The sequence below is a fragment of the Musa acuminata genome, chromosome BXJ2-1 (genome assembly GCF_036884655.1).
Source record: "Musa acuminata AAA Group cultivar baxijiao chromosome BXJ2-1, Cavendish_Baxijiao_AAA, whole genome shotgun sequence".
Classification (NCBI taxonomy): domain Eukaryota; kingdom Viridiplantae; phylum Streptophyta; class Magnoliopsida; order Zingiberales; family Musaceae; genus Musa; species Musa acuminata.
Window position 1 is genome coordinate 25,664,905 of NC_088338.1, and position 25,008 is coordinate 25,689,912.

At 52.4% G+C, this 25,008-nt stretch overlaps 34 non-coding genes and 8 pseudogenes across 34 annotated transcripts; 26 read left to right on the forward strand and 16 right to left on the reverse strand.

Moving 5' to 3' along the window:
• The first annotated feature begins 133 nt into the window (after positions 1-133).
• LOC135602235 (5S ribosomal RNA) lies at positions 134-252 on the forward strand. Its single transcript, XR_010483964.1, has one exon. It is a non-coding gene; the product is annotated as a 5S ribosomal RNA (ribosomal RNA).
• Positions 253-602: 350 nt separating this feature from the next.
• Positions 603-721, forward strand: LOC135600644 (5S ribosomal RNA). The gene has a single exon (XR_010482962.1). It is a non-coding gene; the product is annotated as a 5S ribosomal RNA (ribosomal RNA).
• Positions 722-1,071: 350 nt separating this feature from the next.
• On the forward strand, positions 1,072-1,190 carry LOC135604583 (5S ribosomal RNA). The gene has a single exon (XR_010484240.1). It is a non-coding gene; the product is annotated as a 5S ribosomal RNA (ribosomal RNA).
• A 350-nt stretch (positions 1,191-1,540) lies between these two features.
• On the forward strand, positions 1,541-1,659 carry LOC135602091 (5S ribosomal RNA; annotated as a pseudogene).
• A 350-nt stretch (positions 1,660-2,009) lies between these two features.
• Positions 2,010-2,128, forward strand: LOC135602092 (5S ribosomal RNA; annotated as a pseudogene).
• Positions 2,129-2,478: 350 nt separating this feature from the next.
• LOC135602093 (5S ribosomal RNA) lies at positions 2,479-2,597 on the forward strand (annotated as a pseudogene).
• A 350-nt stretch (positions 2,598-2,947) lies between these two features.
• Positions 2,948-3,066, forward strand: LOC135602094 (5S ribosomal RNA; annotated as a pseudogene).
• A 350-nt stretch (positions 3,067-3,416) lies between these two features.
• LOC135600027 (5S ribosomal RNA) lies at positions 3,417-3,535 on the forward strand. Its single transcript, XR_010482361.1, has one exon. It is a non-coding gene; the product is annotated as a 5S ribosomal RNA (ribosomal RNA).
• A 350-nt stretch (positions 3,536-3,885) lies between these two features.
• Positions 3,886-4,004, forward strand: LOC135604684 (5S ribosomal RNA). The gene has a single exon (XR_010484250.1). It is a non-coding gene; the product is annotated as a 5S ribosomal RNA (ribosomal RNA).
• Positions 4,005-4,354: 350 nt separating this feature from the next.
• Positions 4,355-4,473, forward strand: LOC135600201 (5S ribosomal RNA). Its single transcript, XR_010482528.1, has one exon. It is a non-coding gene; the product is annotated as a 5S ribosomal RNA (ribosomal RNA).
• Positions 4,474-4,823: 350 nt separating this feature from the next.
• Positions 4,824-4,942, forward strand: LOC135599840 (5S ribosomal RNA). Its single transcript, XR_010482182.1, has one exon. It is a non-coding gene; the product is annotated as a 5S ribosomal RNA (ribosomal RNA).
• Positions 4,943-5,292: 350 nt separating this feature from the next.
• LOC135601067 (5S ribosomal RNA) lies at positions 5,293-5,411 on the forward strand. The gene has a single exon (XR_010483372.1). It is a non-coding gene; the product is annotated as a 5S ribosomal RNA (ribosomal RNA).
• Positions 5,412-5,761: 350 nt separating this feature from the next.
• Positions 5,762-5,880, forward strand: LOC135600655 (5S ribosomal RNA). The gene has a single exon (XR_010482973.1). It is a non-coding gene; the product is annotated as a 5S ribosomal RNA (ribosomal RNA).
• A 350-nt stretch (positions 5,881-6,230) lies between these two features.
• Positions 6,231-6,349, forward strand: LOC135599842 (5S ribosomal RNA). Its single transcript, XR_010482184.1, has one exon. It is a non-coding gene; the product is annotated as a 5S ribosomal RNA (ribosomal RNA).
• Positions 6,350-6,699: 350 nt separating this feature from the next.
• On the forward strand, positions 6,700-6,818 carry LOC135599206 (5S ribosomal RNA). Its single transcript, XR_010481865.1, has one exon. It is a non-coding gene; the product is annotated as a 5S ribosomal RNA (ribosomal RNA).
• A 350-nt stretch (positions 6,819-7,168) lies between these two features.
• Positions 7,169-7,287, forward strand: LOC135600212 (5S ribosomal RNA). Its single transcript, XR_010482539.1, has one exon. It is a non-coding gene; the product is annotated as a 5S ribosomal RNA (ribosomal RNA).
• Positions 7,288-7,637: 350 nt separating this feature from the next.
• LOC135599693 (5S ribosomal RNA) lies at positions 7,638-7,756 on the forward strand. Its single transcript, XR_010482039.1, has one exon. It is a non-coding gene; the product is annotated as a 5S ribosomal RNA (ribosomal RNA).
• A 350-nt stretch (positions 7,757-8,106) lies between these two features.
• Positions 8,107-8,225, forward strand: LOC135604401 (5S ribosomal RNA). Its single transcript, XR_010484222.1, has one exon. It is a non-coding gene; the product is annotated as a 5S ribosomal RNA (ribosomal RNA).
• A 5,757-nt stretch (positions 8,226-13,982) lies between these two features.
• On the forward strand, positions 13,983-14,101 carry LOC135602769 (5S ribosomal RNA). The gene has a single exon (XR_010484016.1). It is a non-coding gene; the product is annotated as a 5S ribosomal RNA (ribosomal RNA).
• Positions 14,102-14,451: 350 nt separating this feature from the next.
• On the forward strand, positions 14,452-14,570 carry LOC135599217 (5S ribosomal RNA). Its single transcript, XR_010481866.1, has one exon. It is a non-coding gene; the product is annotated as a 5S ribosomal RNA (ribosomal RNA).
• Positions 14,571-14,920: 350 nt separating this feature from the next.
• Positions 14,921-15,039, forward strand: LOC135600223 (5S ribosomal RNA). Its single transcript, XR_010482550.1, has one exon. It is a non-coding gene; the product is annotated as a 5S ribosomal RNA (ribosomal RNA).
• A 350-nt stretch (positions 15,040-15,389) lies between these two features.
• LOC135599787 (5S ribosomal RNA) lies at positions 15,390-15,508 on the forward strand. Its single transcript, XR_010482130.1, has one exon. It is a non-coding gene; the product is annotated as a 5S ribosomal RNA (ribosomal RNA).
• Positions 15,509-15,858: 350 nt separating this feature from the next.
• Positions 15,859-15,977, forward strand: LOC135602780 (5S ribosomal RNA). The gene has a single exon (XR_010484018.1). It is a non-coding gene; the product is annotated as a 5S ribosomal RNA (ribosomal RNA).
• Positions 15,978-16,327: 350 nt separating this feature from the next.
• On the forward strand, positions 16,328-16,446 carry LOC135599228 (5S ribosomal RNA). The gene has a single exon (XR_010481867.1). It is a non-coding gene; the product is annotated as a 5S ribosomal RNA (ribosomal RNA).
• A 350-nt stretch (positions 16,447-16,796) lies between these two features.
• On the forward strand, positions 16,797-16,915 carry LOC135600235 (5S ribosomal RNA). Its single transcript, XR_010482561.1, has one exon. It is a non-coding gene; the product is annotated as a 5S ribosomal RNA (ribosomal RNA).
• A 350-nt stretch (positions 16,916-17,265) lies between these two features.
• Positions 17,266-17,384, forward strand: LOC135599799 (5S ribosomal RNA). Its single transcript, XR_010482142.1, has one exon. It is a non-coding gene; the product is annotated as a 5S ribosomal RNA (ribosomal RNA).
• A 750-nt stretch (positions 17,385-18,134) lies between these two features.
• LOC135600479 (5S ribosomal RNA) lies at positions 18,135-18,253 on the reverse strand. The gene has a single exon (XR_010482800.1). It is a non-coding gene; the product is annotated as a 5S ribosomal RNA (ribosomal RNA).
• A 350-nt stretch (positions 18,254-18,603) lies between these two features.
• LOC135602166 (5S ribosomal RNA) lies at positions 18,604-18,722 on the reverse strand (annotated as a pseudogene).
• Positions 18,723-19,072: 350 nt separating this feature from the next.
• On the reverse strand, positions 19,073-19,191 carry LOC135600730 (5S ribosomal RNA). The gene has a single exon (XR_010483044.1). It is a non-coding gene; the product is annotated as a 5S ribosomal RNA (ribosomal RNA).
• Positions 19,192-19,541: 350 nt separating this feature from the next.
• Positions 19,542-19,660, reverse strand: LOC135600735 (5S ribosomal RNA). Its single transcript, XR_010483049.1, has one exon. It is a non-coding gene; the product is annotated as a 5S ribosomal RNA (ribosomal RNA).
• Positions 19,661-20,010: 350 nt separating this feature from the next.
• On the reverse strand, positions 20,011-20,129 carry LOC135599963 (5S ribosomal RNA). Its single transcript, XR_010482300.1, has one exon. It is a non-coding gene; the product is annotated as a 5S ribosomal RNA (ribosomal RNA).
• Positions 20,130-20,478: 349 nt separating this feature from the next.
• LOC135600736 (5S ribosomal RNA) lies at positions 20,479-20,597 on the reverse strand. Its single transcript, XR_010483050.1, has one exon. It is a non-coding gene; the product is annotated as a 5S ribosomal RNA (ribosomal RNA).
• Positions 20,598-20,947: 350 nt separating this feature from the next.
• On the reverse strand, positions 20,948-21,066 carry LOC135601759 (5S ribosomal RNA; annotated as a pseudogene).
• Positions 21,067-21,416: 350 nt separating this feature from the next.
• Positions 21,417-21,535, reverse strand: LOC135601461 (5S ribosomal RNA). The gene has a single exon (XR_010483754.1). It is a non-coding gene; the product is annotated as a 5S ribosomal RNA (ribosomal RNA).
• Positions 21,536-21,773: 238 nt separating this feature from the next.
• LOC135600118 (5S ribosomal RNA) lies at positions 21,774-21,892 on the reverse strand. The gene has a single exon (XR_010482448.1). It is a non-coding gene; the product is annotated as a 5S ribosomal RNA (ribosomal RNA).
• Positions 21,893-22,242: 350 nt separating this feature from the next.
• On the reverse strand, positions 22,243-22,361 carry LOC135600819 (5S ribosomal RNA). The gene has a single exon (XR_010483132.1). It is a non-coding gene; the product is annotated as a 5S ribosomal RNA (ribosomal RNA).
• Positions 22,362-22,711: 350 nt separating this feature from the next.
• On the reverse strand, positions 22,712-22,830 carry LOC135600119 (5S ribosomal RNA). The gene has a single exon (XR_010482449.1). It is a non-coding gene; the product is annotated as a 5S ribosomal RNA (ribosomal RNA).
• Positions 22,831-23,180: 350 nt separating this feature from the next.
• On the reverse strand, positions 23,181-23,299 carry LOC135600820 (5S ribosomal RNA). Its single transcript, XR_010483133.1, has one exon. It is a non-coding gene; the product is annotated as a 5S ribosomal RNA (ribosomal RNA).
• Positions 23,300-23,649: 350 nt separating this feature from the next.
• On the reverse strand, positions 23,650-23,768 carry LOC135602137 (5S ribosomal RNA; annotated as a pseudogene).
• Positions 23,769-23,949: 181 nt separating this feature from the next.
• Positions 23,950-24,068, reverse strand: LOC135599506 (5S ribosomal RNA; annotated as a pseudogene).
• Positions 24,069-24,418: 350 nt separating this feature from the next.
• LOC135600121 (5S ribosomal RNA) lies at positions 24,419-24,537 on the reverse strand. The gene has a single exon (XR_010482451.1). It is a non-coding gene; the product is annotated as a 5S ribosomal RNA (ribosomal RNA).
• A 350-nt stretch (positions 24,538-24,887) lies between these two features.
• On the reverse strand, positions 24,888-25,006 carry LOC135600939 (5S ribosomal RNA). Its single transcript, XR_010483248.1, has one exon. It is a non-coding gene; the product is annotated as a 5S ribosomal RNA (ribosomal RNA).
• Between the last annotated feature and the right edge of the window lie 2 nt (positions 25,007-25,008).

The window sequence follows — 25,008 nt, forward strand, 5'->3', positions numbered from 1 at the left end:
TCGGAGAGAGCTTGCAATAGGGATTTCGTGAACGTTCGAGAAAGCGCCGACGGTTTCGTGACGGGCAAGAGGCTCCGGACGTTGATACGCCGACCGAGTCGGGCACATAGGCAAGGGACGAAGCACGCGAAAGGAGGGCGATAATGCCAGCACTAAATCACCGGATCCCATCAAAACTCCGAAGTTAAGCGTGCTTGGGCAAGAGTAGTACTACGATGGGTGACCCCCTGGGAAGTCCTCGTGTTGCACTCCTTTTTGCATCCCGGGATACGAAACATCTCCCGTAGAGCTCCAAGACGATTGTTTTGGGGCTGGAAATTTGCTGTGACCGCTATGCAGTCAGTATTGAGGGGCTCAGAGAGAGCTTTCCGGTTTGGGGTCGCAGTAGCGATTCCGAGATCGTTCTAGAAAGTGCCGATGGTTTCGGCACGCGTTTGCCTTTACCGATACGCAGTCATCGGGTTAGGGCTCGGAGAGAGCTTGCAATAGGGATTTCGTGAACGTTCGAGAAAGCGCCGACGGTTTCGTGACGGGCAAGAGGCTCCGGACGTTGATACGCCGACCGAGTCGGGCACATAGGCAAGGGACGAAGCACGCGAAACGAGTGCGATAATGCCAGCACTAAATCACCGGATCCCATCAAAACTCCGAAGTTAAGCGTGCTTGGGCCAGAGTAGTACTACGATGGGTGACCCCCTGGGAAGTCCTCGTGTTGCACTCCTTTTTGCATCCCAGGATACGAAACATCTCCCGTAGAGCTCCGAGACGATTGTTTTGGGGCTGGAAATTTGCTGTGACCGCTACGCAGTCAGTATCGAGGGGCTCGGAGAGAGCTTTCCGGATTGGGGTCGCAATAGCGATTCCGAGATCATTCTAGAAAGTGCCGATGGTTTCGGCACGCGCTTGCCTTTACCGATACACAGTCATCGGGTTAGGGCTCGGAGAAAGCTTGCAATAGGGATTTCGTGAACGTTCGAGAAAGCGCCGACGGTTTCGTGACGGGCAAGAGGCTCCGGACGTTGATACGCCGACCGAGTCGGGCACATAGGCAAGGGACGAAGCACGCGAAACGAGTGCGATAATGCCAGCACTAAATCACCGGATCCCATCAAAACTCCGAAGTTAAGCGTGCTTGGGCCAGAGTAGTAGTACGATGGGTGACCCCCTGGGAAGTCCTCGTGTTGCACTCCTTTTTGCATCCCGGGATACGAAACATCTCCCGTAGAGCTCCGAGACGATTGTTTTGGAGCTGGAAATTTGCTGTGACCGCTACGCAGTCAGTATCGAGGGGCTCGGAGAGAGCTTTCCAGACTAGGGTCGCAATAGCGATTCCGAGATCGTTCTATAAAGTGCCGATGGTTTCGGCACGCGCTTGCCTTTAGCGATACGCAGTCGTCTGGTTAGGGCTCGGAGAGAGCTTGCAATAGGGATTTCGTGAACGTTCGAGAAAGCGCCGACGGTTTCGTGACGGGCAAGAGGCTCCGGACGTTGATACGCCGACCGAGTCGGGCACATAGGCAAGGGACGAAGCACGCGAAACGAGTGCGATAATGACAGCACTAAATCACCGGATCCCATCAAAACTCCCAAGTTAAGCGTGCTTGGGCCAGAGTAGTAGTACGATGGGTGACCCCCTGGGAAGTCCTCGTGTTGCACTCCTTTTTGCATCCCGGGATACGAAACATCTCCCGTAGAGCTCCAAGACGATTGTTTTGGGGCTGGAAATTTGCTGTGACCGCTACGCAGTCAGTGTCGAGGGGCTCGGAGAGAGCTTTCCGGATTGGGGTCGCAATAGCGATTCCGAGATCGTTCTATAAAGTGCCGATGGTTTCGGCACGCGCTTGCCTTTACCGATACGCAGTCGTCGGGTTAGGGCTCGGAGAGAGCTTGCAATAGGGATTTCGTGAACGTTCGAGAAAGCGCCGACGGTTTCGTGACGGGCAAGAGGCTCCGGACGTTGATACGCCGACCGAGTCGGGCACATAGGCAAGGGACGAAGCACGCGAAACGAGTGCGATAATGACAGCACTAAATCACCGGATCCCATCAAAACTCCCAAGTTAAGCGTGCTTGGGCCAGAGTAGTAGTACGATGGGTGACCCCCTGGGAAGTCCTCGTGTTGCACTCCTTTTTGCATCCCGGGATACGAAACATCTCCCGTAGAGCTCCAAGACGATTGTTTTGGGGCTGGAAATTTGCTGTGACCGCTACGCAGTCAGTGTCGAGGGGCTCGGAGAGAGCTTTCCGGATTGGGGTCGCAATAGCGATTCCGAGATCGTTCTATAAAGTGCCGATGGTTTCGGCACGCGCTTGCCTTTACCGATACGCAGTCGTCGGGTTAGGGCTCGGAGAGAGCTTGCAATAGGGATTTCGTGAACGTTCGAGAAAGCGCCGACGGTTTCGTGACGGGCAAGAGGCTCCGGACGTTGATACGCCGACCGAGTCGGGCACATAGGCAAGGGACGAAGCACGCGAAACGAGTGCGATAATGACAGCACTAAATCACCGGATCCCATCAAAACTCCCAAGTTAAGCGTGCTTGGGCCAGAGTAGTAGTACGATGGGTGACCCCCTGGGAAGTCCTCGTGTTGCACTCCTTTTTGCATCCCGGGATACGAAACATCTCCCGTAGAGCTCCAAGACGATTGTTTTGGGGCTGGAAATTTGCTGTGACCGCTACGCAGTCAGTGTCGAGGGGCTCGGAGAGAGCTTTCCGGATTGGGGTCGCAATAGCGATTCCGAGATCGTTCTATAAAGTGCCGATGGTTTCGGCACGCGCTTGCCTTTACCGATACGCAGTCGTCGGGTTAGGGCTCGGAGAGAGCTTGCAATAGGGATTTCGTGAACGTTCGAGAAAGCGCCGACGGTTTCGTGACGGGCAAGAGGCTCCGGACGTTGATACGCCGACCGAGTCGGGCACATAGGCAAGGGACGAAGCACGCGAAACGAGTGCGATAATGACAGCACTAAATCACCGGATCCCATCAAAACTCCCAAGTTAAGCGTGCTTGGGCCAGAGTAGTAGTACGATGGGTGACCCCCTGGGAAGTCCTCGTGTTGCACTCCTTTTTGCATCCCGGGATACGAAACATCTCCCGTAGAGCTCCAAGACGATTGTTTTGGGGCTGGAAATTTGCTGTGACCGCTACGCAGTCAGTATCGAGGGGCTCGGAGAGAGCTTTCCGGATTGGGGTCGCAATAGCGATTCCGAGATCGTTCTAGAAAGTGCCGATAGTTTCGGCACGCGCTTGCCTTGACCGATACGCAGTCGTCGGGCTAGAGCTCGGAGAGAGCTTGCAATAGGGATTTCGTGAACGTTCGAGAAAGCGCCGACGGTTTCGTGACGGGCAAGAGGCTCCGGACGTTGATACGCCGACCGAGTCGGGCACATAGGCAAGGGACGAAGCACGCGAAACGAGTGCGATAATGCCAGCACTAAATCACCGGATCCCATCAAAACTCCGAAGTTAAGCGTGCTTGGGCCAGAGTAGTACTAGGATGGGTGACCCCCTGGGAAATCCTCGTGTTGCACTCCTTTTTGCATCCCGGGATACGAAACATCTCCCGTAGAGCTCCGAGACGATTGTTTTGGGGCTGGAAATTTGCTGTGACCGCTACGCAGTCAGTGTCGAGGGGCTCGGAGAGAGCTTTCCGGATTGGGGTCGCAATAGCGATTCCGAGATCGTTATAGAAAGTGCCGATGGTTTCGGCACGCGCTTGCCTTTACCGATACGCAGTCGTCGGGTTAGGGCTCGGAGAGAGCTTGCAATAGGGATTTCGTGAACGTTCGAGAAAGCGCCAACGGTTTCGTGACGGGCAAGAGGCTCCGGACGTTGATACGCCGACCGAGTCGGGCACATAGGCAAGGGACGAAGCACGTGAAAGGAGGGCGATAATGCCAGCACTAAATCACCGGATCCCATCAAAACTCCGAAGTTAAGCGTGCTTGGGCCAGAGTAGTACTACGATGGGTGACCCCCTGGGAAGTCCTCGTGTTGCACTCCTTTTTGCATCCCGGGATACGAAACATCTCCCGTAGAGCTCCAAGACGATTGTTTTGGGGCTGGAAATTTGCTGTGACCGCTACGCAGTCAGTATCGAGGGGCTCGGAGAGAGCTTTCCAGACTGGGGTCGCAATAGCGATTCCGAGATCGTTCTATAAAGTGCCGATGGTTTCGGCACGCGCTTGCCTTTACCGATACGCAGTCGTCGGGCTAGGGCTCGGAGAGAGCTTGCAATACGGATTTCGTGAACGTTCGAGAAAGCGCCGACAGTTTCGTGACGGGCAAGAGGCTCCGGACGTTGATACGTCGACCGCGACGTGCACATAGGCGAGGGACGAAGCATGCGAAACGGGTGCGATAATGCCAGCACTAAATCACCGGATCCCATCAAAACTCCGAAGTTAAGCGTGCTTGGGCCAGAGTAGTACTAGGATGGGTGACCCCCTGGGAAGTCCTCGTGTTGCACTCCTTTTTGCATCCCGGGATTCGAAACATCTCCCGTAGAGCTCCGAGACGATTGTTTTGGGGCTGGAAATTTGCTGTGACCGCTACGCAGTCAGTATCGAGGGGCTCGGAGAGAGCTTTCCGGATTGGGGTCGCAATAGCGATTCCGAGATCGTTCTAGAAAGTGTCGATGGTTTCGGCACGCGCTTTCCTTTACCGATACGCAGTCGTCGGGTTAGGGCTCGGAGAGAGCTTGCAATAGGGATTTCGTGAACGTTCGAGAAAGCGCCGACGGTTTCGTGACGGGCAAGAGGCTCCGGACGTTGATACGCCGACCGAGTCGGGCACATAGGCAAGGGACGAAGCACGCGAAACGAGTTCGATAATGCCAGCACTAAATCACCGGATCCCATCAAAACTCCGAAGTTAAGCGTGCTTGGGCCAGAGTAGTACTAGGATGGGTGACCCCCTGGGAAGTCCTCGTGTTGCACTCCTTTTTGCATCCCGGGATACGAAACATCTCCCGTAGAGCTCCGAGACGATTGTTTTGGGGCTGGAAATTTGCTGTGACCGCTACGCAGTCAGTGTCGAGGGGCTCGGAGAGAGCTTTCCGGATTGGGGTCACAATAGCGATTCCGAGATCGTTCTAGAAAGTGCCGATGGTTTCGGCACGCGCTTGCCTTTACCGATACGCAGTCGTCGGGTTAGGGCTCGGAGAGAGCTTGCAATAGGGATTTCGTGAACGTTCGAGAAAGCGCCGACGGTTTCGTGACGGGCAAGAGGCTCCGGACGTTGATACGCCGACCGAGTCGGGCACATAGGCAAGGGACGAAGCACGCGAAACGAGGGCGATAATGCCAGCACTAAATCATCGGATCCCATCAAAACTCCGAAGTTAAGCGTACTTGGGCCAGAGTAGTACTACGATGGGTGACCCCCTGGGAAGTCCTCGTGTTGCACTCCTTTTTGCATCCCGGGATACGAAACATCTCCCGTAGAGCTCCAAGACGATTGTTTTGGGGCTGGAAATTTGCTGTGACCGCTACGCAGTCAGTATCGAGGGGCTCGGAGAGAGCTTTCCAGACTGGGGTCGCAATAGCGATTCCGAGATCGTTCTATAATGTGCCGATGGTTTCGGCACGCGCTTGCCGTGACCGATACGCAGTCGTCGGGCTAGGGCTCGGAGAGAGCTTGCAATAGGGATTTCGTGAACGTTCGAGAAAGCGCCGACAGTTTCGTGACGGGCAAGAGGCTCCGGACGTTGATACGCCGACCGAGTCGGGCACATAGGCAAGGGACGAAGCACGCGAAACGAGTGCGATAATGCCAGCACTAAATCACCGGATCCCATCAAAACTCCGAAGTTAAGCGTGCTTGGGCCAGAGTAGTACTACGATGGGTGACCCCCTGGGAAGTCCTCGTGTTGCACTCCTTTTTGCATCCCGGGATACGAAACATCTCCCGTAGAGCTCCAAGACGATTGTTTTGGGGCTGGAAATTTGCTGTGACCGCTACGCAGTCAGTATCGAGGGGCTCGGAGAGAGCTTTCCGGATTGGGGTCGCAATAGCGATTCCGAGATCGTTCTAGAAAGTGTCGATGGTTTCGGCACGCGCTTTCCTTTACCGATACGCAGTCGTCGGGTTAGGGCTCGGAGAGAGCTTGCAATAGGGATTTCGTGAACGTTCGAGAAAGCGCCGACGGTTTCGTGACGGGCAAGAGGCTCCGGACGTTGATACGCCGACCGAGTCGGGCACATAGGCAAGGGACGAAGCACGCGAAACGAGTTCGATAATGCCAGCACTAAATCACCGGATCCCATCAAAACTCCGAAGTTAAGCGTGCTTGGGCCAGAGTAGTACTAGGATGGGTGACCCCCTGGGAAGTCCTCGTGTTGCACTCCTTTTTGCATCCCGGGATACGAAACATCTCCCGTAGAGCTCCGAGACGATTGTTTTGGGGCTGGAAATTTGCTGTGACCGCTACGCAGTCAGTGTCGAGGGGCTCGGAGAGAGCTTTCCGGATTGGGGTCACAATAGCGATTCCGAGATCGTTCTAGAAAGTGCCGATGGTTTCGGCACGCGCTTGCCTTTACCGATACGCAGTCGTCGGGTTAGGGCTCGGAGAGAGCTTGCAATAGGGATTTCGTGAACGTTCGAGAAAGCGCCGACGGTTTCGTGACGGGCAAGAGGCTCCGGACGTTGATACGCCGACCGAGTCGGGCACATAGGCAAGGGACGAAGCACGCGAAACGAGGGCGATAATGCCAGCACTAAATCACCGGATCCCATCAAAACTCCGAAGTTAAGCGTGCTTGGGCCAGAGTAGTACTACGATGGGTGACCCCCTGGGAAGTCCTCGTGTTGCACTCCTTTTTGCATCCCGGGATACGAAACATCTCCCGTAGAGCTCCAAGACGATTGTTTTGGGGCTGGAAATTTGCTGTGACCGCTACGCAGTCAGTATCGAGGGGCTCGGAGAGAGCTTTCCAGACTGGGGTCGCAATAGCGATTCCGAGATCGTTCTATAATGTGCCGATGGTTTCGGCACGCGCTTGCCGTGACCGATACGCAGTCGTCGGGCTAGGGCTCGGAGAGAGCTTGCAATAGGGATTTCGTGAACGTTCGAGAAAGCGCCGACAGTTTCGTGACGGGCAAGAGGCTCCGGACGTTGATACGTCGACCGCGATGTGCACATAGGCGAGGGACGAAGCACGCGAAACGGGTGCGATAATGCCAGCACTAAATCACCGGATCCCATCAAAACTCCGAAGTTAAGCGTGCTTGGGCCAGAGTAGTACTAGGATGGGTGACCCCCTGGGAAGTCCTCGTGTTGCACTCCTTTTTGCATCCCGGGATACGAAACATCTCCCGTAGAGCTCCGAGACGATTGTTTTGGGGCTGGAAATTTGCTGTGACCGCTACGCAGTCAGTATCGAGGGGCTCGGAGAGAGCTTTCCGGATTGGGGTCGCAATAGCGATTCCGAGATCGTTCTAGAAAGTGCCGATGGTTTCGGCATGCGCTTGCCTTTACCGATACGCAGTCGTCGGGTTAGGGCTCGGAGAGAGCTTGCAATAGGGATTTCGTGAACGTTCGAGAAAGCGCCGACGGTTTCGTGACGGGCAAGAGGCTCCGGACGTTGATACGTCGACCGCGATGTGCACATAGGCGAGGGACGAAGCACGCGAAACGGGTGCGATAATGCCAGCACTAAATCACCGGATCCCATCAAAACTCCGAAGTTAAGCGTGCTTGGGCCAGAGTAGTTCTAGGATGGGTGACCCCCTGGGAAGTCCTCGTGTTGCACTCCTTTTTGCATCCCGGGATACGAAACATCTCCCGTAGAGCTCCAAGACGATTGTTTTGGGGCTGGAAATTTGCTGTGACCGCTACGAAGTCAGTATCGAGGGGCTCGGAGAGAGCTTTCCAGACTGGGGTCGCAATAGCGATTCCGAGATCGTTCTATAATGTGCCGATGGTTTTGGCACGCGCTTGCCGTGACCGATACGCAGTCGTCGGGCTAGGGCTCGGAGAGAGCTTATAATAGGGATTTCGTGAACGTTCGAGAAAGCGCCGACAGTTTCGTGACGGGCAAGAGGCTCCGGACATTGATACGTCGACCGCGATGTGCACATAGGCGAGGGACGAAGCACGCGAAACGGGTGCGATAATGCCAGCACTAAATCATCGGATCCCATCAAAACTCCGAAGTTAAGCGTGCTTGGGCCAGAGTAGTACTAGGATGGGTGACCCCCTGGGAAGTCCTCGTGTTGCACTCCTTTTTGCATCCCGGGATACGAAACATCTCCCGTAGAGCTCTGTTAGGACTCTAGCTTGGAGAGTCCTAATTGAGAGGGACATTCATGTAAAACTGTTAGGACTCTAGCTAAGAGAGTCCTAATTGAGAGGGACATTCTATTAGGACTCTAGCTAGGAGAGTCCTAATTGAGAGGGGCATTCATGTAGGAGGTTTTTTTCTTAGAGAATAATTAGGAGTTGTAAGGGAATAGGAGTCTTGAGTAGGAGTCCTATTAGGAGTTGGTTAGAAGTAAGAGTCTTAAGTAGGAGTCCTATTAGGAGTTAGGGTTTAGAAGCCCTATAAATAGTAATGTATTCCTTCTCTTTTGATAAGCAATAGATGAATCTTTTATGCAGCCTTTGAGCAGCAACTTGGAGGGAGGAACCCCTATAGAGTTCCAAGGAGGCCGATCCCCTAAAGAGATCAACCCCAAGTTTAGAATCTGCAAGGGTTCTAACACCTGGTATCAGAGCAGCGTTCTTGGCATCTCGCTGCCCTTCCACTGCCATCCATCAGCCCTCTACAACCGCCCAAAGCAATTCCCACAATTGCTTGAAAGATCATCGCCGAATTCCGCCATCATCTCCACCACCACGGATCATCCTTTGATCTCCCCGTGAATTGCAACAGGTTTTGGTTTTCTACCTTACTGCTGCTGCAATTTAGTTATCCTTATTCGAAAATCCAAAAAAAAAAAAAAAATCGTTCCTATATTGGTGCATAAACTTTTCGTCACAAAGTTTTCATCTCTACGACGAAAGATACATTGCAGAATTCCAGCCGCATAGCACCATCTGTTTGATCTTGCTACTGTGCTTTTTCTATCCAAATTTCTACGAAATTTTTATGACATCTTTGACACTTCTTAACAGTAGATTTCCCTTTGGTTTCATCAAAAAATTCTCAATATAAACTACTGATCTTTTATGTCCAATATGCTGCACTTGAATTGCAGAATTCAAGCCGCATAGCACCATCTGTTTGATCTTGCTACTGTGCTTTTTCTATCCAAATTTCTACGAAATTTTTATGACATCTTTGACACTTCCTAACAGTATATTTCCCTTTGGTTTCATCGAAAAATTCTCAATATAAACTACTGATATTTTATGTCCAATCTGCTGCACTTGAAAATCTATGCTGCAGAAAATTTCAGCTGCATATCGTTGCCTTAACCCATCTATTTGCAATCTTTTTTGAATGAAATTTCTTATAGACTTCATGTATCATCTTGGCTTCTATCTAAGATTGATCTATTAAGAAATTCATCTCTAAAAACGATTTTATGTTGCTGCAAATTTTCATCGTAACCCGCTGAAATTTTTCGACGATAATTCTGCAATTGCAACTTGCACCAATTTCTTTGCTGTTATACTGCCGAAATTTTCTTGATTAAATTAGATATCCTTGCTGTCATATAAACTGTGATTGTGCTATCAATTCCCTCCTCAATTCTCTTAAGTTTTTGATGGAAATTACATGGAGAAACCGTTGTTTCTTCGACGACAATTCTACTCTTACAAGACAGCACATACTTGCTGCAACTTCCACAGATTTCTGTCAAACCTTTGCTACCATCTACCACAGATCCAAAACTTTCATCCACAGCCCTAAAACTCTACCAAACCACACCCTCAAACTGCACCCAAAACAGCCACAAAACAAGCCTAAACCGTAGCCTACATCCACCAATCCACCAACACTTTCGACCATCACTTCTCTCAACCTATACATGCCTTTAACCCAACAGCAAAAGAGACATCTTAACATCATTGATTTGGGGCCATATACTATGGCATCTAAGGAGGCAATCAATGCTAAATTCGAAGCCTTGGAGGCACGAATGGAGGATAAGATTCGGACGCTCTTTACCGAACTCAGATTGGGCCGACCACTAAGCCCGAAGAAATCATATCAAGGAGAGAGCTTTGCCCAATCACACCAAGCCCGAAGAGATGACTTCCAAGAGAGGGGAAGCTCTATGACCAACCCCAACTATCCATGCATGAGAGTGGACTTCCCTAGATGGGAAGAAGGAGACCCGATTGGTTGGATTTCGCACGCGGAACGATATTTTCGGTACCACAAAACCGCGAATGTATCTATGGTGAAAATTGCAGCTATACATCTTGAAGGGGATGCTATTCAGTGGTTTGACTGGTTTGAACATACTTATGGAGTCCTTTCATGGCGACAATTCAAAGAAGAACTGCTGATTCGCTTCAGACCAACCGATTACGAGAATATTGACGAACAACTAGCAAAGATCCGACAAACCTCCACCATTCAGGAGTACCAAACCAGGTTTGAAAGGTTATCTAATCAAAATCATGATTGGTCTCAAAAACAGCTATTGAGGACCTTCATTGAGGGCTTGAAGCCGGAGATCCGAGGAGAAGTTAAAGCGCGACAACCGTACACGCTTATGGCAGCCATCTCTTTCGCACGACATCAAGAGGAGCAATTGAACCATGAAGCTCGGAGGACTAGGGTCACTCCTCAACCAGTAATATTGAAGCCCTCAGCCCCCCCTACTATCGACCAAGTCCCTGCACCAAAGAGGTTAACAGGAGAAGAGCTTCGGGAGCGATATGCGAAGGGGTTATGTTGGCATTGTGACGAGCCGTGGAGCCGTGAGCATCGTTGTAGTAAAGGAGGACTTCTTATGATTGAACCGATAGAAGAAGAGGTCATTGAACATCCAAAAGAGAGCTTTGAACATGAAGAAGAAGATGCAGAAGAAGAGCCACAACCGACCGAAATTACGGTACATACACTAGCTAGCTACTCAAACCCGCAAACGATGAAAATTGGAGGCCTTCTCAAACAACAACCAATCACTGTTCTCATCGACACGGGCAGTACTACTAACTTCCTAAATAGTAAGCTTGCTGTTCGGATATCATTACCTATCGAGAATCGCTGCAGGTTTGATGTTAAGGTCACCGACGGACGGATTTTGAATTGTGATCATAGGCGCTTGCAGGAGAAACTATTGCTGCAGGACCAAGAGATAATTGCAGATTTCTTCCTTCTCCCTCTTAACAATCATGAGGCCATGCTCAGAATTAAATGGTTGACGACATTAGGTGATATTTCCTGGAATTTTATGAAACTAATTATGAAATTTTACAGTAAGGAGAAACAGGTGACATTGCACGGGAAACGTGGGGGCGACATAACAACGATTTGCACACAACAAATGGAGAATGTTTTGCATAAAGCATGCAGCGGCTTTTTGGTACAACTTGAGCAGCAAACTAAGGGAGAGCCAACAGAATTTGAAGATCCAAATCTACTTCCTTTGCTTGCTGAATTTTCAAATATATTTGACGAACCGCGCAACCTACCTCTTACCTGTCGGCATGATCATTGTATAATGATTCTTCCAGGCAAATCTTCAGCAAATGCTCAGCCATATCAGTATCCACATCTCCAGAAGGATGAAATAGAAAGGATTATAAAAGAGATGCTCAAAACAGGAGTTATTCGGCCAAGTTACAACCTCTACTCTTCGCCGGTGCTACTTGTACGCAAGAAGGACGAAACAAGGCGAATATGTGTTGATTACCGAGCTCTCAATGGCATAATCATCAAGGACAAATACTTTATTCCAATAGTAGATGAATTGCTAGATGAAAGGGAGCACAAATCTTTACAAAGCTGGACCTTTGATCCGGGTATCATCAAATACGAGCATGCGAAGAAGACATACGGAAAACCACCTTTTGAACACACAACAACCACGAATTTTTGCTTTCTGCAACAAAAGGTGGAATATCTTGGGCATATCATATCAGAGGAAGGTGTGGCAGTGGACCCCTTCAAAATTGGAGCAATGCAAAACTGGCCGACCTCGAGAAACATAAAATTGCTACATGGCTTTCTGGGTTTAACAGGCTACTACCGCAAGTTCGTGAAAAACTATGGAAAGATCAGTGCACCACTTACTTCCTTACTAGAAAAAGATGTCTTCCAATGGTTGGACAGAGCCTCCGCTGCCTTCGACAAACTTAAGGCAGCCATGACGACAACGCCGGTGCTAACACTACCAGATTTCAACCGACCCTTCATTATTGAGGCCGACACATCTGGAGTCAGAATTGGAGTCATTCTCATGCAAGATGGTCGACCACTCGCATACACTAGCAAGGCATTATCTCCCTCCTATCAAAATAAGTCAACATATGATAAGGAGATGCTCGCCATTGTGCGCGCAGCAACGAGGTGGAGATTGTACTTGATCAGGCGATACTTTCAAATCAAGACCGACCATAAAAGCCTAAAATATCTCTTGGAGCAGAAGATATCTTCCCCCAAGCAGCAAAAATGGTTAACAAAACTTCTTGGATTTGATTATGAAATAACTTACAAAATGTGGAAAGAGAATGTTGTTGCAGATGCGCTTTCGCAGCTACCTGAGCAAGCTGAATTTTCGGTCGTTTTACTTCCAACCAGTGACTTCCTTGAGGATATTAAGATGGAATGGCAGGAAGATTCAGAGACTAGTAAAAAAAAAAAAAATTTGGAGGAAGCACCAAGCTCTTTGGCTCATTACAATCGGGACTCAAAAGAATTATGCTATAAGGGACGCATTATGCTTGTGACAAATTCTACTTGCATCTTCAAGAGCAGATTTTGTACAAAGTTATTCCATATGCAGGGTACTGAATTGAAAAGGAGTACGACATATCACCCACAAACCAACAGCCAGACAGAAGTTTTAAATAGGTGCTTGGAGACAGCCCAAAGCCATCCACCAAATATGACTACCCAAAGAGAACTCCAGACCCAGCCAAGTGCCATTATTGATCGACGGATCGTGACTCGACGACGACGACCCACTAATGAAGTGCTAATGCAGTGGGCGAACCTACCAATAGAAGATGCCACTTGGGAGAACTATGACAACATGAAGATCAAATTTCCAGAATTCATGAATCATCAGCCTCGAGGACAAGGCTGATTTGAAGAGGGCGGGTCTGTTAGGACTCTAGCTTGGAGAGTCCTAATTGAGAGGGACATTCATGTAAAACTGTTAGGACTCTAGCTAAGAGAGTGCTAATTGAGAGGGACATTCTATTAGGACTCTAGCTAGGAGAGTCCTAATTGAGAGGGGCATTCATGTAGGAGGTTTTTTTCTTAGAGAATAATTAGGAGTTGTAAGGGAATAGGAGTCTTGAGTAGGAGTCCTATTAGGAGTTGGTTAGAAGTAAGAGTCTTAAGTAGGAGTCCTATTAGGAGTTAGGGTTTAGAAGCCCTATAAATAGTAATGTATTCCTTCTCTTTTGATAAGCAATAGATGAATCTTTTATGCAGCCTTTGAGCAGCAACTTGGAGGGAGGAACCCCTATAGAGTTCCAAGGAGGCCGATCCCCTAAAGAGATCAACCCCAAGTTTAGAATCTGCAAGGGTTCTAACAAGCTCCGAGACGATTGTTTTGGGGCTGGAAATTTGCTGTGACCGCTACGCAGTCAGTATCGAGGGGCTCGGAGAGAGCTTTCCGGATTGGGGTCGCAATAGCGATTCCGAGATCGTTCTAGAAAGTGCCGATGGTTTCGGCACGCGCTTGCCTTTCCCGATACGCAGTCGTCGGGTTAGGGCTCGGAGAGAGCTTGCAATAGGGATTTCGTGAACGTTCGAGAAAGCGCCGACGGTTTCGTGACGGGCAAGAGGCTCCGGACGTTGATACGCCGACCGAGTCGGGCACATAGGCAAGGGACGAAGCACGCGAAACGAGTGCGATAATGCCAGCACTAAATCACCGGATCCCATCAAAACTTCGAAGTTAAGCGTGCTTGGGCCAGAGTAGTACTAGGATGGGTGACCCCCTGGGAAGTCCTCGTGTTGCACTCCTTTTTGCATCCCGGGATACGAAACATCTCCTGTAGAGCTCCGAGACGATTGTTTTGGGGCTGGAAATTTGCTGTGACCGCTACGCAGTCAGTGTCGAGGGGCTCGGAGAGAGCTTTCCGGATTGGGGTCGCAATAGCGATTCCGAGATCGTTCTAGAAAGTGCCGATGGTTTCGGCACGCGCTTGCCTTTACCGATACGCAGTCGTCGGGTTAGGGCTCGGAGAGAGCTTGCAATAGGGATTTCGTGAACGTTCGAGAAAGCGCCGACGGTTTCGTGACGGGCAAGAGGCTCCGGACGTTGATACGCCGACCGAGTCGGGCACATAGGCAAGGGACGAAGCACGCGAAACGAGGGCGATAATGCCAGCACTAAATCACCGGATCCCATCAAAACTCCGAAGTTAAGCGTGCTTGGGCCAGAGTAGTACTACGATGGGTGACCCCCTGGGAAGTCCTCGTGTTGCACTCCTTTTTGCATCCCGGGATACGAAACATCTCCCGTAGAGCTCCAAGACGATTGTTTTGGGGCTGGAAATTTGCTGTGACCGCTACGCAGTCAGTATCGAGGGGCTCGGAGAGAGCTTTCCAGACTGGGGTCGCAATAGCGATTCCGAGATCGTTCTATAATGTGCCGATGGTTTCGGCACGCGCTTGCCGTGACCGATACGCAGTCGTCGGGCTAGGGCTCGGAGAGAGCTTGCAATAGGGATTTCGTGAACGTTCGAGAAAGCGCCGACAGTTTCGTGACGGGCAAGAGGCTCCGGACGTTGATACGTCGACCGCGACGTGCACATAGGCGAGGGACGAAGCACGCGAAACGGGTGCGATAATGCCAGCACTAAATCACCGGATCCCATCAAAACTCCGAAGTTAAGCGTGCTTGGGCCAGAGTAGTACTAGGATGGGTGACCCCCTGGGAAGTCCTCGTGTTGCACTCCTTTTTGCATCCCGGGATACGAAACATCTCCCGTAGAGCTCCGAGACGATTGTTTTGGGGCTGGAAATTTGCTGTGACCGCTACGCAGTCAGTATCGAGGGGCTCGGAGAGAGCTTTCCGGATTGGGGTCGCAATAGCGATTTCGATATCGTTCTAGAAAGTGCCGATGGTTTCGGCACGCGCTTGCCTTTACCGATACGCAGTCGTCGGATTAGGGCTCGGAGAGATCTTGCAATAGGGATTTCGTGAACGTTCGAGAAAGCGCCGACGGTTTCGTGACGGGCAAGAGGCTCCGGACGTTGATACGCCGACCGAGTCGGGCACATAGGCAAGGGACGAAGCACGCGAAACGAGTGCGATAATGCCAGCACTAAATCACCGGATCCCATTAAAACTCCGAAGTTAAGCATGCTTGGGCCAGAGTAGTACTACGATGGGTGACCCCCTGGGAAGTCCTCGTGTTGCACTCCTTTTTGCATCCCGGGATACGAAACATCTCTCGTAGAGCTCCGAGACGATTGTTTTGGGGCTGGAAATTTGCTGTGACCGCTACGCTGTCAGTATCGAGGGGCTCGGAGAGAGCTTTCCGGATTGGGGTCGCAATAGCGATTCCGAGATCGTTCTAGAAAGTGCCGATGGTTTCGACATGCGCTTGCCTTTACCGATACGCAGTCGTCGGGCTAGGGCTCGGAGAGAGCTTGCAATAGGGATTTCGTGAACGTTCGAGAAAGCGCCGACGGTTTCGTGACGGGCAAGAGGCTCCGGACGTTGATACGCCGACCGAGTCGGGCACATAGGCAAGGGACGAAGCACGCGAAACGAGTGCGATAATGCCAGCACTAAATCACCGGATCCCATCAAAACTTCGAAGTTAAGCGTGCTTGGGCCAGAGTAGTACTAGGATGGGTGACCCCCTGGGAAGTCCTCGTGTTGCACTCCTTTTTGCATCCCGGGATACGAAACATCTCCCGTAGAGCTCCGAGACGATTGTTTTGGGGCTGGAAATTTGCTGTAACCGCTACGCAGTCAATGTCGAGGGGCTCGGAGAGAGCTTTCCGGATTGGGGTCGCAATAGCGATTCCGAGATCGTTCTAGAAAGTGCCGATGGTTTCGGCACGCGCTTGCCTTTACCGATACGCAGTCGTCGGGTTAGGGCTCGGAGAGAGCTTGCAATAGGGATTTCGTGAACGTTCGAGAAAGCGCCGACAGTTTCGTGACGGGCAAGAGGCTCCGGACGTTGATACGCCGACCGAGTCGGGCACATAGGCAAGGGACGAAGCACGCGAAACGAGGGCGATAATGCCAGCACTAAATCACCGGATCCCATCAAAACTCCGAAGTTAAGCGTGCTTGGGCCAGAGTAGTACTACGATGGGTGACCCCCTGGGAAGTCCTCGTGTTGCACTCCTTTTTGCATCCCGGGATACGAAACATCTCCCGTAGAGCTCCAAGACGATTGTTTTGGGGCTGGAAATTTGCTGTGACCGCTACGCAGTCAGTATCGAGGGGCTCGGAGAGAGCTTTCCAGACTGGGGTCGCAATAGCGATTCCGAGATCGTTCTATAATGTGCCGATGGTTTCGGCACGCGCTTGCCGTGACCGATACGCAATCGTCGGGCTAGGGCTCGGAGAGAGCTTGCAATAGGGATTTCGTGAACGTTCGAGAAAGCGCCGACAGTTTCGTGACGGGCAAGAGGCTCCGGACGTTGATACGTCGACCGCGACGTGCACATAGGCGAGGGACGAAGCACGCGAAACGGGTGCGATAATGCCAGCACTAAATCACCGGATCCCATCAAAACTCCGAAGTTAAGCGTGCTTGGGCCAGAGTAGTACTAGGATGGGTGACCCCCTGGGAAGTCCTCGTGTTGCACTCCTTTTTGCATCCCGGGATACGAAACATCTCCCGTAGAGCTCCGAGACGATTGTTTTGGGGCTGGAAATTTGCTGTAACCGCTACGCAGTCAGTGTCGAGGGGCTCGGAGAGAGCTTTCCGGATTGGGGTCGCAATAGCGATTCCGAGATCGTTCTAGAAAGTGCCGATGGTTTCGGCACGCGCTTGCCTTTACCGATACGCAGTCGTCGGGTTAGGGCTCGGAGAGAGCTTGCAATAGGGATTTCGTGAACGTTCGAGAAAGCGCCGACGGTTTCGTGACGGGCAAGAGGCTCCGGACGTTGATACGCCGACCGAGTCGGGCACATAGGCAAGGGACGAAGCACGCGAAACGAGGGTGATAATGCCAGCACTAAATCACCGGATCCCATCAAAACTCCGAAGTTAAGCGTGCTTGGGCCAGAGTAGTACTACGATGGGTGACCCCCTGGGAAGTCCTCGTGTTGCACTCCTTTTTGCATCCCGGGATACGAAACATCTCCCGTAGAGCTCCAAGACGATTGTTTTGGGGCTGGAAATTTGCTGTGACCGCTACGCAGTCAGTATCGAGGGGCTCGGAGAGAGCTTTCCAGACTGGGGTCGCAATAGCGATTCCGAGATCGTTCTATAATGTGCCGATGGTTTCGGCACGCGCTTGCCGTGACCGATACGCAGTCGTCGGGCTAGAGCTCGGAGAGAGCTTGCAATAGGGATTTCGTGAACGTTCGAGAAAGCGCCGACAGTTTCGTGACGGGCAAGAGGCTCTGGACGTTGATACGTCGACCGCGACGTGCACATAGGCGAGGGACGAAGCACGCGAAACGGGTGCGATAATGCCAGCACTAAATCACCGGATCCCATCAAAACTCCGAAGTTAAGCGTGCTTGGTCCCTCGCCTATGTGCACGTCGCGGTCGGCGCATCAACGTCCGGAGCCTCTTGCCCATCACGAAACCGTCGTCGCTTTCTCGAACGTTCACGAAATCCCTATTGCAAGCTCTCTCCGAGCCCTAGCCCGACGATTGCGTATCGATCACGGCAAGCACGTGCCGAAACCATCGACACTTTCTAGAACGATCTCGGAATCGCTATTGCGACCCCAATCCGGAAAGCTCTCTCCGAGTCCCTCGACACTGACTGCGTAGCGGTCACAGCAAATTTCCAGCCCCAAAACAATCGTCTCGGAGCTCTACGGGAGATGTTTCGTATCCCGGGATGCAAAAAGGAGTGCAACACGAGGACTTCCCGGGGGGTCACCCATCGTAGTACTACTCTGGCCCAAGCACGCTTAACTTCGGTGTTTTGATGGGATCCGGTGATTTAGTGCTGGCATTATCGCACCCATTTCGCGTGCTTCGTCCCTCGCCTATGTGCACGTCGCGGTCGGCGTATCAACGTCCGGAGCCTCTTGCCCGTCACGAAACCGTCGGCGCTTTCTCGAACGTTCACAAAATCCATATTGCAAGCTCTCTCCGAGCCCTAGCCCGACGACTGCGTATCGGTCACGGCAAGCACGTGCCGAAACCATCGGCACTTTCTAGAACGATCTCGGAATCGCTATTGCGACCCCAATCTGGAAAGCTCTCTCCGAGCCCCTCGATACTGACGGCGTAGCGGTCACAGCAAATTTCCAGCCCCAAAACAATCGTCTCGGAGCTCTACGGGAGATGTTTCGTATCCCGGGATGCAAAAAGGAGTGCAACACGAGGACTTCCCAGGGGGTCACCCATCGTAGTACTACTCTGGCCCAAGCACGCTTAACTTCGGTGTTTTGATGGGATCCGGTGATTTAGTGCTAGCATTATCGTACCCGTTTCGCGTGCTTCTTCCCTCGCCTATGTGCACGTCGCGGTCGGCGTATCAACGTCCGGAGCCTCTTGCCCGTCACGAAACCGTCGGCGCTTTCTCGAACGTTCACAAAATCCATATTGCAAGCTCTCTCCGAGCCCTAGCCCGACGACTGCGTATCGGTCACGGCAAGCACGTGCCGAAACCATCGGCACTTTCTAGAACGATCTCGGAATCGCTATTGCGACCCCAATCTGGAAAGCTCTCTCCGAGCCCCTCGACACTGACTGCGTAGCGGTCACAGCAAATTTCAAACCTCAAAACAATCGTCTCGGAGCTCTACGGGAGATGTTTCGTATCCCGGGATGCAAAAAGGAGTGCAACACGAGGACTTCCCAGGGGGTCACCCATCGTAGTACTACTCTGGCCCAAGCACGCTTAACTTCGGTGTTTTGATGGGATCCGGTGATTTAGTGCTAGCATTATCGCACCCGTTTCGCGTGCTTCTTCCCTCGCCTATGTGCACGTCGCGGTCGGCGTATCAACGTCCGGAGCCTCTTGCCCATCACGAAACCGTCGGCGCTTTCTCGAACGTTCACAAAATCCATATTGCAAGCTCTCTCCGAGCCCTAGCCCGACGACTGCGTATCGATCACGGCAAGCGCGTGCCGAAAACATCAGCACTTTCTAGAACGATCTCGGAATCGCTATTGCGACCATAATCCGGAAAGCTCTCTCGAAGCCTCTCGATACTGACTGCGTAGCGGTCACAGCAAATTTTCAGCCCCAAAACAATCGTCTCGGAGCTCTACAGGAGATGTTTCGTATCCCGGGATGCAAAAAGGATTGCAACACGAGGACTTCCCAGGGGGTCACCCATCATAGTACTACTCTGGCCCAAGCACGCTTAACTTCGGTGTTTTGATGGGATCCGGTGATTTAGTGCTGGCATTATCGCACCCGTTTCGCGAGCTTCGTCCCTCGCCTATGTGCACGTCGCGGTCGGCGCATCAACGTCCGGAGCCTCTTGCCCGTCACGAAACCGTCGTCGCTTTCTCGAACATTCACGAAATCCCTATTGCAAGCTCTCTCCGAGCCCTAGCCCGACGATTGCGTATCTATCACGGCAAGAACGTGCCGAAACCATCGACACTTTCTAGAACGATCTCGGAATCGCTATTGCGACCCCAATCCGGAAAGCTCTCTCCGAGCCCCTCGATACTGACTGCGTAGCGGTCACAGCAAATTTTCAGCCCCAAAACAATCGTCTCGGAGCTCTACGGGAGATGTTTCGTATCCCGGGATGCAAAAAGGAGTGCAACACGAGAACTTCCCAGGGGGTCACCCATCGTAGTACTACTCTGGCCCAAGCACGCTTAACTTCGGTGTTTTGATGGGATCCGGTGATTTAGTGCTGGCATTATCGCACCCGTTTCGCGAGCTTCGTCCCTCGCCTATGTGCACGTCGTGGTCGGCGCATCAACGTCCGGAGCCTCTTGCCCGTCACGAAACCGTCGTCGCTTTCTCGAACGTTCACGAAATCCCTATTGCAAGCTCTCTCAAGCCCTAGCCCGACGACTGCGTATCGATCACGGCAAGCGCGTGCCGAAACCATCAGCACTTTCTAGAACGATCTCGGAATCGCTATTGCGACCATAATCCGGAATGCTCTCTCCGAGCCTCTCGATACTGACTGCGTAGCGGTCACAGCAAATTTCCAGCCCCAAAACAATCGTCTCGGAGCTCTACAGGAGATGTTTCGTATCCCGGGATGCAAAAAGGATTGCAACACGAGGACTTCCCAGGGGGTCACCCATCATAGTACTACTCTGGCCCAAGCACGCTTAACTTCGGTGTTTTGATGGGATCCGGTGATTTAGTGCTGGCATTATCGCACCCGTTTCGCGAGCTTCGTCCCTCGCCTATGTGCACGTCGCGGTCGGCGCATCAACGTCCGGAGCCTCTTGCCCGTCACGAAACCGTCGGCGCTTTCTCGAACGTTCACAAAATCCCTATTGCAAGCTCTCTCCGAGCCCTAGCCCGACGACTGCGTATCGGTCACGGCAAGCGCGTGCCGAAACCATCGGCACTTTCTAGAACGATCTCGGAATCGCTATTGCGACCCCAATCCGGAAAGCTCTCTACGAGCCCCTCGACACTGACTGCGTAGCGGTCACAGCAAATTTCCAGCCCCAAAACAATCATCTCGGAGCTCTACGGGAGATGTTTCGTATCCCGGGATGCAAAAAGGAGTGCAACACGAGGACTTCCCAGGGGGTCACCCATCGTAGTACTACTCTGGCCCAAGCACGCTTAACTTCGGTGTTTTGATGGGATCCGGTGATTTACTACTGGCATTATCGCACCCATTTCGCGAGCTTCGTCCCTCGCCTATGTGCACGTCGCGGTCGGCGCATCAACGTCCGGAGCCTCTTGCCCGTCACGAAACCATCGTCGCTTTCTCGAACGTTCATGAAATCCCTATTGCAAGCTCTCTCCGAGCCCTAGCCCGACGATTGCGTATCGATCACGGCAAGCACGTGCCGAAACCATCGACACTTTCTAGAATGATCTCGGAATCGCTATTGCGACCCCAATCCGGAAAGCTCTCTCCGAGCCCCTCGACACTGACAGCGTAGCGGTCACAGCAAATTTCAAACCTCAAAACAATCGTCTCGGAGCTCTACGGGAGATGTTTCGTATCCCGGGATGCAAAAAGGAGTGCAACACGAGGACTTCCCAGGGGGTCACCCATCGTAGTACTACTCTGGCCCAAGCACGCTTAACTTCGGTGTTTTGATGGGATCCGGTGATTTAGTGCTGCCATTATCGCACCCGTTTCGCGAGCTTCGTCCCTCGCCTATGTGCACGTCGCAGTCCGCGGTCTCGGCAAGCGCGTGCCGAAACCATTGGCACTTTCTAGAACGATCTTGGAATCGCTATTGCGACCCTAATCCGGAAAGCTCTCTCCGAGCCCCTCGATACTGACGGCGTAGCGGTCACAGCAAATTTCCAGCCCCAAAACAATCGTCTCAGAGCTCTACGGGAGATGTTTCGTATCCCGGGATGCAAAAAGGAGTGCAACACGAGGACTTCCCAGGGGGTCACCCATCGTAGTACTACTCTGGCCCAAGCACGCTTAACTTCGGTGTTTTGATGGGATCCGGTGATTTAGTGCTGGCATTATCGCACCCGTTTCGCGTGCTTCTTTCCTCGCCTATGTGCACGTCGCGGTCGGCGTATCAACGTCCGGAGCCTTTTGCCCGTCACGAAACAGTCGGCGCTTTCTCGAACGTTCACAAAATCCCTATTGCAAGCTCTCTCCGAGCCCTAGCCCGACGACTGCGTATCGGTCATGGCAAGCGCGTGCCGAAACCATCGGCACTTTCTAGAACGATCTCGGAATCGCTATTGCGACCCCAATCCGGAAAGCTCTCTCCGAGCCCCTCGACACTGACTGCATAGCGGTCACAGCAAATTTCCATTCCCAAAACAATCGTCTCGGAGCTCTACGGGAGATGTTTCGTATCCCGGGATGCAAAAAGGAGTGCAACACGAGGACTTCCCAGGGGGTCACCCATCGTAGTACTACTCTTGCCTAAGCACGCTTAACTTCGGTGTTTTGATGGGATCCGGTGATTTAGTGCTGGCATTATCGCACCCGTTTCGCGTGCTTCTTCCCTCGCCTATGTGCACGTCGCGGTCGGCGTATCAACGTCCGGAGCCTCTTGCCCGTCACGAAACCGTCGGCGCTTTCTCGAACGTTCACAAAATCCCTATTGCAAGCTCTCTCCGAGCCCTAGCCCGGCGACTGCGTATCGGTCACGGCAAGCGCGTGCCAAAACCATCGGCACTTTCTAGAACGATCTCGGAATCGCTATTGCGACCCCAATCCGGAAAGCTCTCTCCGAGCCCCTCGATACTGACTGCGTAGCGGTCACAGCAAATTTCCAGCCCCAAAACAATCGTCTCGGAGCGCTACGTTAGATGTTTCGTATCCCGGGATGCAAAAAGGAGTGCAACACGAGGACTTCCCAGGGGGTCACCCATCGTAGTACTACTCTGGCCCAAGCACGCTTAACTTCGGTGTTTTGATGGGATCCGGTGATTTAGTGCTGGCATTATCGCACCCGTTTCGCGAGCTTCGTCCCTCGCCTATGTGCACGTCGCGGTCGGCGCATCAACGTCTGGAGCCTCTTGCCCGTCACGAAACCATCGTCGCTTTCTCGAACGTTCACGAAATCCCTATTGCAAGCTCTCTCCGAGCCCTAGCCCGACGATTGCGTATCGATCACGGCAAGCACGTGCCGAAACCATCGACACTTTCTAGAACGATCTCGGAATCGCTATTGCGACCCCAATCCGGAAAGCTCTCTCCGAGCCCCTCGACACTGACTGCGTAGCGGTCACAGCAAATTTCCAGCCCCAAAACAATCGTCTCGGAGCTCTACGGGAGATGTTTCGTATCCCGGGATGCAAAAAGGAGTGCAACACGAGGACTTCCCAGGGGGTCACCCATCGTAGTACTACTCTTGCCTAAGCACGCTTAACTTCGGTGTTTTGATGGGATCCGGTGATTTAGTGCTGGCATTATCGCACCCGTTTCGCGAGCTTCGTCCCTCGCCTATGTGCACGTCGCGGTCGGCGCATCAACGTCCGGAGCCTCTTGCCCGTCATGAAACCGTCGGCGCTTTCTCGAACGTTCACGAAATCCCTATTGCAAGCTCTCTCCGAGCCCTAGTCCAACGACTGCGTATCGGTCACGGCAAGCGCGTGCCGAAACCATCGGCTCTTTCTAGAATGATCTCGGAATCGCTATTGCGACCCCAATCCGGAAAGCTCTCTCCGAGCCCCTCGATACTGACAGCGTAGCGGTCACAGCAAATTTCCAGCCCCAAAACAATCGTCTCGGAGCTCTACGGGAGATGTTTCATATCCCGGGATGCAAAAAGGAGTGCAACACGAGGACTTCCCAGCGGGTCACCCATCATAGTACTACTCTGGCCCAAGCACGCTTAACTTCGGTGTTTTGATGGGATCCGGTGATTTAGTGCTGCCATTATCGCACCCGTTTCGCGAGCTTCGTCCCTCGCCTATGTGCCCGTCGCGGTCCGCGATCACGGCAAGCGCGTGCCGAAACCATTAGCACTTTCTAGAACGATCTCGGAATCGCTTTTGCGACCCCAATCCGGAAAGCTCTCTCCGAGCCCCTCGATACTGACTGTGTAGCGGTCACAGCAAATTTCCAGCCCCAAAACAATCGTCTCGGAGCTCTACGGGTCACCCATCCTAGTACTACTCTGGCCAAAGCACGCTTAACTTCGGAGTTTTGATGGGATCCGGTGTTTTAGTGCTTGCATTATCGCACCTGTTTCGCATGCTTCGTCCCTCGCCTATGTGCACGTCGCGGTCGGCGTATCACTGTCCGGAGCCTCTTGCCCGTCACGAAACCGTCGGCGCTTTCTCGAACGTTCTCGAAATCCCTATTGCAAGCTCTCTCCGAGCCCTAGCCCGACGACTGCGTATCGGTCACGGCAAGCGAGTGCCGAAACCATCGGCACTTTCTAGAACGACCTCGGAATCGCTATTGTGACCCCAATCCGGAAAGCTCTCTCTGAGCCCCTCGATACTGACTGCGTAGCGGTCACAGCTAATTTCCAGCCCCAAAACAATCGTCTCGGAGCTCTTCGGGAGATGTTTCGTATCCCGGGATGCAAAAAGGAGTGCAACACGAGGACTTCCCAGGGGGTCACCCATCGTAGTACTACTCTGGCCCAAGCACGCTTAACTTCGGTGTTTTGATGGGATCCGGTGATTTAGTGCTGGCATTATCGCACCCGTTTCGCGAGCTTCGTCCCTCGCCTATGTGCACGTCGCGGTCGGCGCATCAAAGTCCGGAGCCTCTTGCCCGTCACGAAACCATCGTCGCTTTCTCGAACGTTCACGAAATCCCTATTGCAAGCTCTCTCCGAGCCGTAGCCCGACGATTGCGTATCGATCACGGCAAGCACGTGCCGAAACCATCGACACTTTCTAGAACGATCTCGGAATCGCTATTGCGACCCCAATCCGGAAAGCTCTCTCCGAGCCCCTCGACACTGACAGCGTAGCGGTCACAGCAAATTTCCAGCCCCAAAACAATCGTCTCGGAGCTCTACGGGAGATGTTTCGTATCCCGGGATGCAAAAAGGAGTGCAACACGAGGACTTCCCAGGGGGTCACCCATCGTAGTACTACTCTGGCCCAAGCACGCTTAACTTCGGTGTTTTGATGGGATCCGGTGATTTAGTGCTGGCATTATAGCACCCGT